This window comes from Paramormyrops kingsleyae, chromosome 5, assembly GCF_048594095.1.
Source record: "Paramormyrops kingsleyae isolate MSU_618 chromosome 5, PKINGS_0.4, whole genome shotgun sequence".
NCBI classification, from domain to species: Eukaryota; Metazoa; Chordata; class Actinopteri; order Osteoglossiformes; family Mormyridae; genus Paramormyrops; species Paramormyrops kingsleyae.
The window spans coordinates 12,845,173-12,855,281 of NC_132801.1; the positions used below are offsets into that span (position 1 = coordinate 12,845,173).

General features: G+C 43.2%; 1 long non-coding RNA gene and 2 other non-coding genes across 3 annotated transcripts; all 3 read left to right on the plus strand.

Annotated features, from left to right (window-relative positions):
* The first annotated feature begins 1,328 nt into the window (after window positions 1-1,328).
* Window positions 1,329-9,107, plus strand: LOC111848497 (uncharacterized). Its single transcript, XR_002839317.2, has 6 exons — window positions 1,329-1,523; window positions 2,227-2,269; window positions 2,575-2,674; window positions 3,027-5,386; window positions 5,842-5,913; window positions 6,152-9,107. It is a non-coding gene; the product is annotated as an uncharacterized lncRNA (long non-coding RNA).
* Window positions 2,027-2,096, plus strand: LOC111848688 (small nucleolar RNA R38). Its single transcript, XR_002839368.1, has one exon. It is a non-coding gene; the product is annotated as a small nucleolar RNA R38 (small nucleolar RNA).
* Window positions 2,856-2,924, plus strand: LOC111848694 (small nucleolar RNA R38). The gene has a single exon (XR_002839370.1). It is a non-coding gene; the product is annotated as a small nucleolar RNA R38 (small nucleolar RNA).
* Window positions 9,108-10,109: the final 1,002 nt, after the last annotated feature.

The following is a 10,109-nucleotide window of genomic DNA, read 5'->3' on the forward strand; positions in this document are numbered from 1 at the left end:
CTTTTCCTGCAATGACCTGAACCCCTTTGAGAAAAAATCTTCTGTTTGACCTTCAAACCAGGATGTCTGTCACAGCTGCCTTGACGTCTTCATCACTTGAAAACTGTTGTCCACTGAGAGATTTCTACAAAACTCGAAACAGGAAATAATCTAAGGGAGCCAGGTCAGGACTGTAGGGTGGATGGTTCAACTGCTGGAACCCACATCCTCAGATGGCAGCCTGCGATTGACGTGACATGTGATCCGCCGCATTGTCATGAAAAAGCAGCATGCCTGCCGTGAGTTTTCCTCGTCTTTTCGCCTTGATTGACTCCCGCAAAGCGATCATGGTGTTGGCGTAACTCTCCCCGGTTATGGTTGTCTTATGTGGCATGAACTCCAGAAGCAAAAGTCCTTCAATATCCCAGAAGACAGCTGCCATCATTTTGCCGGCAGATCTTTCTGCCTTGAACTTCTTTAGGGTGGGGGATGACTTGTGCTTCCACTGCATTGACTCCATTTTGGACTCAGGATCTATGTGATAGACCCAAGTCACATCTCCGGTCACCAAACGACGAATAAAATTCACTTGGTCTTCACGGAGCATCTCCAAGTTCTCCCGACCGCACTGGAGGCTCGTGGCCTTCTGACATGGCGTCAGCATTCTTGGAACCCATCTTGCACTGACCTTTGCCATGCCCAACTTTTCATGAATTATTTTCAAAACTGTACCTGCTGAGATGCCCATTTTGTCAGCCATTCGGCAAACCTTAAGTCGTCTGTCTGACAAAATTAAATCCTCAACTTTCTTGCACATTTCTGTGGAAGTCGCTTCCACAGGAAAGCAATGAGAAAAGGCCGTCCAGTGTGAGGGTCATCTTCAATGGATTCTCTATCCCACTTAAACTGCTTGCTCCAAAATTTTACTTTGTAGGATGATGGGGCAGACTCACCATAAACTGCAGTCATGCGTTCATGGATCTCCTTTGGCTTTTTCCCTTCTTTTGTGAAAAACTTTATCACTGATCGTCGCTCCAAATCTAGCATTTTCTTACTTGACTCTCCGGACATATTGTCTCTTGCAATGTTAGACTGCCACTGAGCCACAACTGAATATGAGTAACCTTAAAACATTTCAACACGTTTGACACTTTCTTTCATACTCAGGTAGATAAATTATTGAACACCCCTCATAACGAAAAAAAAATTAGCTCTTGTAGAACATCAGGGTAAAATAAATAAATAAATTTACAGCATAGTACCCTTCACTGGCACACTAGCCTTAACTGGCTTTTTCTTCTAGACGTCTGTGCAAAAGACATACATACATATCCAGTTTATAAATCTATTCACCGACGGACCGCAGCGACGGACCGCCTCCGATCTCCCAGAAGGCCGGTTAAAATCCGGAGCTATAAAAGCTGATGTGCGCGCGAGGGCCGCCCTTTCCGAGAGCGTGGCGAAGGCGCGTGTGCTGTGTGTTTCATGTCAAAAATGCATGCAAATAAAACGAAAGGAGAAAATCTCTGGAAGCCGCCATGAGGGTAAGTTCCTACCTTTACCGACTTACTTAATGACTGCAAGCAAATCGTTTTTTTTGTTTTGTTTTTAGCTTTCGTGCGTGTTTGCTTTAAGATTATGTATCTGGTGAAAGGTGGCGAACTCATGAAATTAAAATGTTTCAATTATTGTTATGCATCGCCACTTTGAAATGATCGAGTATGGGCGAGTAAGCTGCGTTTAGCACTATAGCTGGTTATTAGTGGTGTTTGGTTAATGGCCTTCGTGCGTGTCTCTCCTTCGCTGCTAACTAGCTAACGGGACACGTGGGTCTTCCGGTGAGGACGGGCAAATATAAACGTCTAGGCTTAAACAACGTACATGTCACCGTCAAAGGATAGTAATTTTGCTTTTTAAAAATACAGTTAATGGTTTTTATTGCTCAAACGTGAATACGTTTAGTATTACAAAGCTTTGTTGTGCCGGCTTTAAGCATTGCCTTCTCTCCCTGAAAATGAAACTAATATTACATGTATATATTTTTAACGGAGCCTGTGATGAGCTAAAGTTATCCCTGTCTGAATACAGCTGTGGAATATATTACCTCTGAAGGCTCAGCATCTTGCGTTATCCAAACTTTGGATGTCTGTATAAGGCTTTGTGCCGTGCGCTATAATCGAGCACCAGTACGTATAAATTATCTTTTTGTGATGTTCTTCTGAATGCGTTTTTTTTTCTGATTTCTAGTGCGAACTCATTTACTGTGAAGAGAACATTTTAACTAGTTATGGTGAGTTTCCTCTATCTTCCACCCATTAACCAGTGTATATTTTGTATGTCCACTGTCAGAGGTGGTAAGTTCAGGTTCATAAAGTAATCCAGACCATGATTTTGTTTCAGCCAACCAGTTGAGTACTCTGACTCTTTATTCCCAACTGTTTGGTTGAAACAAAATCTTGGTCTGGATTTGTATTTTCTGGACCTGGACTTTCCACCCTGTCCACCGTGGAGGTTCCACAAAAGCCTGTAGGCTATGATGTTTCTAATAACTCTGTCCAAGGTTAAATGCATTTTGTATTGTATTTTTTTTTTTAGATGGGACTGACACTCCAGTACGAAGCCCAGGGTCTGGCTGGGGGTTGGACTTTTGTTCCAGGCTGTCAAGCGGAGACGACTCATGCTTGTGCTGCCCCAGGTAAGATGGTGACCTCATTCGACCCAGTGCCCAGATGTATAGCACCCTCACATTTTTAATGTGCCCCCTCTGGTGGAAATCAGGCAGTCTGTGGCTGACATGGCCGCTCGGATTGTGCCTCCTCACCCTTAGTGATTTTGTTTTCGGCACTGATTTGATCTTTTCTTTTTTTTTCTTTGATACAAGCCAATGATTATATAGTTATCCCTGTCTGACCCTCACTGTAGACCTTTGGTACAATGAGGCTTGTTTCAAGTAGCAAGTTCTGCTCGAATAAGTGCTTCTGAGTATTAGTTTGCATTTAACTCAGTGAGGTTTGGTTTACTTAACTCTGCTTACTTTTGTTTTTTAGGTCCTTAGTGCCTGGGACCCAGCAGTGAATTGTTGCCAGATGTATGGAGATGTAAATAAATACAACAAACTGTGTAACGATCTCATTTATTTGAATGCTTATGTTCTTAAACTTTGTCATTTTCTCAGTAGGTAGGTTATTTCCGGAACAATGAAAGTTAGGAGGACAATGGCTTGCTATTTTTATTTTGTATGTAGGGCTGGTGGAAAAAGGTCCCTCACTTGGCTTTTCTGTAACCTTGTAAGAGGTCTGGAGATACTAAATAGGACTTCAGGTTGGACCTAAAGCATACATGCTGCTGTTGTGGTTTTTGAAAGCTCCCTCTTCCAAAAGTGTTGGGCTGTTAACCTTTTGAAAATGATGTGCATTTTTGGCAGGCATTTCACTGCACTCCAGTGTCCCGTCACTGCAGCCCTTTCTGTAACTCCTGTCAGTCTATCGTCCGTATTGTCAGATTTCCATGTTTAAACTAGCAGCTACTGTCCTAATGTCTTAGGGCCTGTATCCCCAAGCTAGAATCCTGGGTTGGCAAGATAACTTGTCGCGTTTAAGGTAATCTGTGCTACAAGTAAAGGAAAGACGATAGCCCATTAAAACTGGGGTACTTTAAATCCAACAAGTTATCTAGCTAGCAACAAGTCTCAGTTTGTGATTCAGGCCCTCTGTGTTGCCGGATAGTCGGCTAAATGCAACAATAACAAAATATTGGTTTTAATATTTCAGATGCTCTTCAGAGTTCACTGTATATATTTTCTTAAGTTTGTAGGTGGCAGTATGTTACCTACTTGGTAATGGTACAAATGGGGATTGATAGGGTGTAATACTCATGATGCAATACTATGCTTAAGTCCATGAAAAGCTGGTTGATTTTGTAGCACTTGCTGATATACTGTGAATGCTGGCTGCATTGGCATTTGCTTTTGGCACAGTTCCTCTCCATGGGGTTACCATGTGTTGCATAGTGCAGTGCTTAAGGTCTCGCACCACTTCTAATATTGGAATTGAATGCTTGTCATTATCGTAATTACATGAAGGGGTTACCCCTCTTATACATTCTGCTCATGGTAGCCTGGGGTAATTTGCTGTATGGGGAATGATCATGAGGCTTTGTGATGTCAGCTCTCTTTTTCCCTAAGCATTCCCTCCTAAATGCTTTCACTTTAAATGGCTTTGTGGCTGGCTGGCATATGTGCTGAAATAACTAGGTATTGAAAGCCACACTCGTCCGGAGCCTGTTCTGGAAAATTAATGGAATGAGGTTTTTGAAGGCTAGTCCGTTGGAATGTCCTCGTATGCATGACCGTACACTCTTCACTGAAGATGAGGTTGCAATTTGTAGAGCACAATGTTCTTAGACTGGGGTGAACCTGCTGTACCCTCAAGGAGAACATGCACGCTCTGAAGTTCGAGCTGTAACTTTGTGATTCCCTGGGTGAGTCACAAAAGCTGTGGGTGCCGAGCCTCTGTGCCAGATGTTACTAGAATGTCCTTAAAAATTTCAATAAGAAGTTTCTGCGGAAGTGGAAAGTTCAGGTTGAAGGAAGTACAAATGCAGACCAAGATTGTTGAAGGTTGTTTCAACCAACCAGTTAAGTATAAAGAGTTGGATTCACAGGGTTCTCAACTGGTTGGTTGAAAGAAAATCTTGGTCTGGATCTGTACTTTCTGGAGCTGGAGTGTCCACCTCTGGGTTTCTCTCCTGATTCATTCAGCCTGTGTCTGTTTCATCGCTGGAAGCAGGTCAGCAGTAGTTTGAGTCACACCTTTGTTGTAATTCCCAGATCACAAGGTGCTGGAGGCACTGGGAACTACTCCCTTGGCTCTAGTGGAGTTCCTGCCCCGGCTAATAGAGCAGGGTGGTGGCGTGGTAACGTCGGCCATACAGGATTGCCTTGGTAATGACACAGCTTGTTCTGTTTGACAGCTGCATGTTCCTGTCCGGCTTGCTGGCAGAGGTGGTATTAATCTCTACATAACAATGCTAAAGGGAACTTGCCATGTCCCATAATGCACCTGAGCCAGTCTGTAGTCACTGTGATGGGACATTTTTCCCTGTGTAGGATCATTTCACTTAGTCACATAGGTGTTAATTTAGTATTAACTAATCCCTTTTCCCCTGCCTGCACGTAGAGGAACATCCTGAGGGCAGGTTATGTGTTCATAATTAACGTTCAGCTAAATCTCCAATTTATCTTCAATCAAACTCTTCTCAGATTAGTCTTTCTTAATGTCAAGATCACAGCTGTTTTTTTTTCATTTACATGTTTTTAATTGCCTGAGGCAAATGAATTGATGTCTATTCATCATCTGAGGCTTGTGGTGACTCCCAGAGCGTATCCTGCGCCCCAAGGACGCCCTGGGTAAGGTCTCAGTCCATCGCAGGGCACCTCCACTCAGTCCATGTCCACGGTCTTCAGATTTAAACACAATTTGTAGCAGTTTCATAGGGTTATTTCCCGCCCTTCCCTCCTTTGAGACACACACACCTACACTTGACAGCAAAGATTGGGGTCAATAATGTAAACAGGGCCCTTTCATTTTTTGGAGGTGTGGGGGGGGAATTAAGCACCTTGCTTAAGGGTCCAATAGAGGTATATCTGTCCTGGTGAGCATGGGGCTCAAACCAGCAACCTTCCAGTCACATCATGCAGCCTTACCTGCTGAGCTGCACCCTGCCTGGTATATATGGACTTGTGGAAATATTTTCAACCATTTAACAATCATAAATATAATGGATGTAATGAGATCTACTATGATTTGAATGACAGGAGAAATGAACATTTACCAGCATATTGTGACATGTTCTTTATTGCAGTTTCGAAAATGCAGTCAGACATGGAGTTCATTTTGCGTGCTTGTCAGGATTTCTTGGAACAATAATTTTACGGTTGGTACAGTGGAGCAGTGCTTGCCCGTGTAGTCTCTCCCCCCCCCCCCCCCTCCATTAGGGCAATGGCTTGATTGCCCCCACCCCTTCATATCTGCTTGTGTGCAGTTTGCATTTTCTGAGTGTGTTTGAGCTGGTTTCCCCTTGCAGTCCAGAGACATGCACTTGGGGAACTGGCATCTCTGAACTGCCCATAGTGTGTGATTTTGCATCCCTGTCCTTGTTATTTTTTGGATAGATTCTTGTACTGGATTAACAAGGGAGATGGATGATGACAACGATGGCAACCGCAGGAGGCGGGGAGGTGGCACAGTGGTGCAGTTGTGAGCACTATTGCCTCACGCCTATGGGACCTGTGTTCAAGTCTCTATCAGAGTACCATGTGTGGAGTTTGCATGTTCTCCCTGTGTATGTCATAGGGTTTCCTCCAGGTCCTCTGCCCCCCCCCCCACCCCACCCAAACACTCCAAAAACATGGTGAGGATAATTGCAGTCATGAAAGTGTGTGTGTGTGTGTGTGTGTGTGTGTACGTGTGTACGTGTGTACATGTGTGTGTGTGTGGCGCTCCACCCTGGGTTGTTCCTTGCCTTGTACGCTTAGCATCCAGGATAAACATCAGTCCCCCTGTGACCCTGAATGGGGCAAGTGGCTTCAGAAAATGGGTGGAATAATAACATTTGTAGGGATGACAGTGTGCACTACTACATTGTACTAATTACAGTGTGCACTGTTGTACTAATTACTACAACAGGAAGAAGTTGGTTAAAACATCTTGTAGATGACTTCATATTTTAATGAACTCTTAGACGTGACATGTTCATGCCGTACAGAAGACTGCATTTCCCAGACCTGTAGGCCTAAGCTTGGGGTGGCGGCGCTGTAGGAGCGCCAAACGCCATTGGCCGTGTCTCCCACTCAAACACTGAGAAGTACTTTTAGATATCTCAGCTTTTGGAAGCTATACATACTAAAGTAGCATAAGGATAATTCAAATGTTGAGCTGTCAGACAACAGTAACATGGGATCTGAAGTGCTAAGCTGTGATCTATAGGTTTTCATTTTATGGAAGCGAACACATGACAAGAGCATCCTAAATACCGGGGAACCGATGCCTGACCCCCAGATTCTCTGCATTCACAATGTTAAAGTGATTATTTGGCAAATATTCCAGAGAATATATGCATTATGATGGGCATTGGCATATAGTGAGGAAAAATCATATCCAATAATGGATTAAAAAAATACACGTCCACCCCCCAGTGTACTACTTTAGCCATGTTATAATAGCAATGATAAGGTCTTAAGCTATTTCCTGCAAATATAAACAGTAACCTACGCTATGCTCCATTTTTGTGTTTTTACAGAAACCATGGGAAACCTTTTGGGATTCCCTGAGGATTATTGTCTAAAATAATGCAAGAAGGGGGCTGGTGATAAATGAGCGCCAGCGCAGAATAATAATTTCCATGATAATTCGGACTATAAACCGCAATCCTGGTCGAATTACAAATAAGTGGAACTATTTACATCGTTACCTATCGCTGCTAAAGTCTTTAAATTACAAATGGGAGTAAATAAGTAATTGTTTCACGAATTGCCTTTGATAGCTAACGCAGTTAGTCGAAGCCCAAATTAAGAATGATCAACCTGAAACGTTAAAACACTTCACCACCAGAGGGCGACATTGATCAGAAGTTCGCATAAAAAGAATCGCCAAGCTTCTGCCTTCAGTTACCATTTTATTGTAACTAATTTTGATTAGTTAATCCTCCTTTAATCTCCAGTTATCATTTTATGATTAATTAACCCTCCTTTAATCTGCAGTTACCATTTTATGATTAGTTAACCCTCCTTTAATCTCCAGTCTAACCATTAGGGCTATATTATAAGTATCCAGGTTCAGTTTTTAAAAAGCTTTATGTTCTGAATTTTTAGAATACATTTTATTTTATACATTTATTTTAAACAAAACATCAGATTTTCATATTGTGCATGTGTGTGTGTGAGTGTGTGTGTGTGTACGCAGCATATGAGGCAGAACATATTTCAGAGTTTAGTGAATGGAATATGAATTTACCTTTGATATGCTCTTGTCATCAAAATTGGGACTAAATTCATCACCCCTTAGTCACCTTATTCAGCTTTTAAGGAGTGCATGTTTTCACGAGCAAATTTACATTAAATCATTCACTACAGATTATATATGCAATGCAAAGAAATCAGGAAACACCATTTTTTCCAATATGGAAAATTACTGGATATAAGGAAAGCAGTTCCGTAATACTTTCATTTTTGTTGCCTCGACATTCATGGTCCATGCTGACAGGAATCGCCACATGTTGCATTTGCCCCACAGTCGTCGAGTGCTTTAAACGCAAGAGGGACTTTTCCACCTCCTCTGTCACGCATTCCTGCTGCTGTCTTAACGCACGACAGCCTTCTGGCTGACCGGGCCAATTCGCTCAGTAAATAGCAGTAAAACACTATAAACAGCTAACCACGATCACTTCCCTGCTAAAAAAAATAAGTAACAGTGTCAGAATAGAGGTGTCATGTAACGGGAAAATGTCTATCAAATGCTACTAATTGGATTAACTATCTCCTTTAGGACATGTTTACATTTAGTCTTAAATTTATTGGCAAGTTTCAAGAAAAATCATCATTCTGTCTCTGTATAATCTATATATCCACCATGTGTATCTGTAGTTCACATTCTGATCTCATTTAGGATGGATTAACTCCAGTGGTATTGGGACACATTGGTTGGTTTGCTGAAGGTTACAGTGGCGTTGCAGTGAAATTTATCTCACTGCCTCTCTGACAGTCACGACTCTGGGCACGTGAGCCGGGACAATTATGTAAATGCATTCTCCTCGAAGGATTTTGCCCCCCTTTTCAATACGCCCTCTGCCCCCCCCCGCCATCTCTCCGGGATTCCAGCAGAAAGCCCCCTTTGTGTTTTGGAGCTTGCGCCGTGATCTTCACTGGGACGAGACAGGAAGAGCTGTACCGTATGCTGGCGGTCTGGCCACGTATCTGATTGCCGGGATGAGTCCCTCTCTCAGGCTGCTCAGCCAGTGGTGGCTGTGATGCTGGCCAGCAGCCGTAGAGAACAAATGGGGACAGATTCTCTCTGTTTAGGATCAGAGCGCCAGCAGGTCGAATCAAAGCTGACAGTGAGGCCTGCCCCCTACCCCCCCCCCCCCCCCCGCTCGACCCTGGGGCTTTGGAGTTGCAGCCTCTCCTCTCATCTTCCTCCACCCTTCTGGACCCTCTGCTTTGATTTCGTCGAGACGTTTCATCAAAGAGAGGGACCTGCGATTATAGCTGAGTCTCTGGGCCCAAGCTGGAAGCCGTATGTGTCATTGAAGAAGGTCGTATTATACAGGAGTTAAAAAAAATGCCAGTTTGTTTGTTTTGGAGTGGGGAGGGGAGGTGGGGGGGGGGGTGGTTGTTTGCTTCCCAATAATTGGAATTGATTATATTAAATGCATAAGTTGGAGGATGTCTTGGGTGTTTGTGTTAGAGTCTATTGGTCTAATGGGCTAATTTTTTTCCTGTTTACATTGCTATAGTTTGTTAAAAAAAGAAAAAAAAAACCATTGTTTTAATGCAAGCTACCCAATCCAGTACCCTGCTGGAAACATACAAAGCTCTAGTGTAACTGTAATGGGCCACACAACAGCATGCATCCCCATCTATCACATACAGATACCTTTCTGTAATTCAGAATCCATCCATCTGTCTTCTGTACCTGCTTGTTGCTGTCTGTATGGGACATGGGCACAAGGAAGGGAATAACCCAGGACCCATCACAGGGCACACACGGGCAATCTTTAAAAAGCAGATTAGCATACTTTTGGACTGTGGAGGGAAACTGGAAGATACCCCACAAACGGAGAACATGCAAACGCCACACACACAGGTCCGAGGTCAACACTCAAGTCCTGCTCCCAGAGGTTTGATGCCACAATGCTAATCACCGCACCACCATGTCCCGTATGTCAGAATCTCAAATGAAATAAAACCCAGGTCCTAAATTCATGAGCCATGCTCAGACATGCCATCATCCCAGCAAATCCAGGTATGTGATATCTCCAAAAACAGTTACACTGTATGTTAATCTGTATCCAGTAATATACCAGCATCATGGCAACACAACCTGTAACTGGAAAATGTATTTTCTTACATGCCG